Source organism: Sturnus vulgaris, unplaced genomic scaffold, assembly GCF_052056855.1.
Source record: "Sturnus vulgaris isolate bStuVul1 unplaced genomic scaffold, bStuVul1.hap1 Scaffold_186, whole genome shotgun sequence".
Classification (NCBI taxonomy): Eukaryota; Metazoa; Chordata; class Aves; order Passeriformes; family Sturnidae; genus Sturnus; species Sturnus vulgaris.
This window is the reverse complement of record NW_028276132.1, coordinates 217,501-220,000: the sequence shown is the minus strand read 5'-3', so window position 1 is coordinate 220,000 and position 2,500 is coordinate 217,501. Positions and strand designations below refer to the sequence as shown.

The following is a 2,500-nucleotide window of genomic DNA, read 5'->3' as shown; positions in this document are numbered from 1 at the left end:
AGCAGAGACGGGCCTGAAACATCGCCTCCAACGCCTGGGAAGCGCGGGGAACGGACACCTGAGGAGACCGTGACGGTGGTCGTTCCTGACAAAAATCCACCTTGTCCTTGCTGTGGTACCCGGGTAAACTCTGTGTTGGCCCTGATTGAACATCTAAAGGGGTCGCACGGGAGGAAGAGGGTTTGTTTTAGGTGTGTTAAATGTGGAAGGGAAAATACTAACTATCACAGTATTGTTTGTCATTTTCCAAAATGCAGGGGTCCAGTGACTGAGACGGCTCCAGCTGGGGAGTGGATCTGTGAGGTATGCGGGAGAGATTTCAAAACTAAAATTGGCCTGGGACAACACAAAAGATTGGCACACCCGCTGATAAGGAATCAAGAAAGGATCGCTGCTTCCCAACCGAAGGAAACATCTAACCGAGGAGCTCACAAAAGATGCTGGACAAAGGAGGAGGAAGAACTGTTGATAAGGCTGGAGGCTCAGTTTGAGGGCAACAAAAACATCAATAAACTTATCGCGGAGCACATCACAACCAAAACAGCTAAGCAAATCAGTGACAAAAGAAGATTGCGTCCCAGGAAACCAGCAGAGGAACATCAAAGAGCGGCCGAGGGCCTGAAAGAGGAACCTGAGATGAGTCATCAACCTCAGGCAGGAACCGTTGACAATGGACCTGATAAGAGCCAACCGTCCAGGAAGCCAGCTGGCGGGAGAACAATGGGCAAGATAAGGCACCATCTGGAGAAGGGTAACGGACGAAAGGGAACCACCAATCAGCAGCTGCAGGCCCATTATCAGCGGACACTCGGGGAACGCTTATCAGCTGGGACAATTAACACCTTCCCCTGGGCATTCAAGCAGTTGCTGGAAGGCCAGGACATGCAGCCAATCATCGATGAAGCAGCGCAGGACTGCTTTGGATGCCTGGAATCGATAAGCCAGATAAGAACAGCAACCCGAGATAAGAGAACAATGGGGGCCCGGAAGAAGCAACCAAGGAGACCGTTTCAGAAGTGGATGAAAGAGAGAGCAATTAAGAGAGGTGATTATCTTCGCTTCCAGCGATTATTCCATCTTGACAGGGGAAAACTGGCAAAAATTATTTTGGACGATATGGAATGTTTGTCCTGTAATATTCCACCCGGTGAAATTTATTCGGTTTTTAAAGCCAGATGGGAAACACCTGGAAAATTCGAGAGCCTTGGGGACTTTCAAATTACTGGGAAAGCCGACAATAGTGCTTTCAGAGATTTAATTACGGCAAAAGAGATTGAGAAAAATGTGCAGGAGATGAGCAAGGGCTCAGCTCCAGGTCCAGATGGGATTACTCTTGGGGACATCAAGAAGATGGATCCCGAATATTCCCGGACCACGGAGATCTTCAATTTATGGTTAACATCTGGAAAAATCCCGGACATGGTGAGGGGGTGCAGGACTGTTTTAATTCCTAAATCGACAACACCGGAGCGCTTAAAGGACGTTAATAACTGGAGACCTATCACGATTGGTTCTATCTTGTTAAGACTGTTCTCCAGGATTGTAACAGCTAGGATGAGCAAAGCGTGCCCCCTCAACCCAAGGCAAAGAGGCTTCATTAGAGCGGCGGGATGCTCTGAAAACCTGAAACTCCTGCAAACCATAATTCGGTCGGCCAAAAGAGAACACAGACCACTGGGTGTTGTATTTGTGGACATCGCCAAGGCTTTTGACACCGTAAGCCACCAGCACATCATACACGCTTTGCAACAAAGGGGAGTGGATCCCCACATCGTCGGACTGGTGAGCAATATGTACCACAACATCTGTACGTATATCACCACAAAGAAAAACACACACACAGATAAAATCCAGATCCGGGTTGGGGTAAAACAGGGTGACCCGCTGTCACCCCTTTTATTTAACCTGGCGATGGACCCCCTGTTATGCAAGCTGGAAGAGAAGGGCAAGGGATACCACCGAGAAGGGAACAGCATCACAGCGATGGCATTTGCGGACGATCTGGTCTTGTTGAGTGACTCCTGGGAAGACATGAAAACAAACATCAGGATATTAGAGACCTTTTGCAATCTTACCGGTCTCAGAACACAGGGAGAAAAGTGCCACGGCTTTTACATCAAGCCCACAAAAGACTCTTACACCATCAATAACTGCGCTGCTTGGACCATCAACGGCACACCCCTGAACATGATTGACCCCGGAGAATCGGAAAAATACCTCGGCCTGCAGATTGACCCCTGGACTGGGTTAGCGAAATCCAACCTCTCCACAAAACTAGAATTCTGGCTTCAGAGAATTGATCAAGCTCCACTCAAACCTCTACAGAAAATTGATATCCTCAAAACATACACCATCCCTCGACTGACCTACCTAGCAGACCACTCAGAACTGAAAGCAGGGTTCCTCGAGGCCCTTGACCAGAAAATCCGAACAACGGTCAAGGACTGGCTGCATCTACCCTCGTGCACCTGCGATGCCATCTTGTACTCGAGCACGAGGG

General features: G+C 48.8%; 1 pseudogene; it reads left to right on the top strand.

Annotated features, from left to right (window-relative positions):
* The window catches only part of LOC148218390 (28S ribosomal RNA), an 8,963-nt pseudogene that overhangs the window by 3,846 nt on the left and 2,617 nt on the right, over positions 1-2,500 (top strand).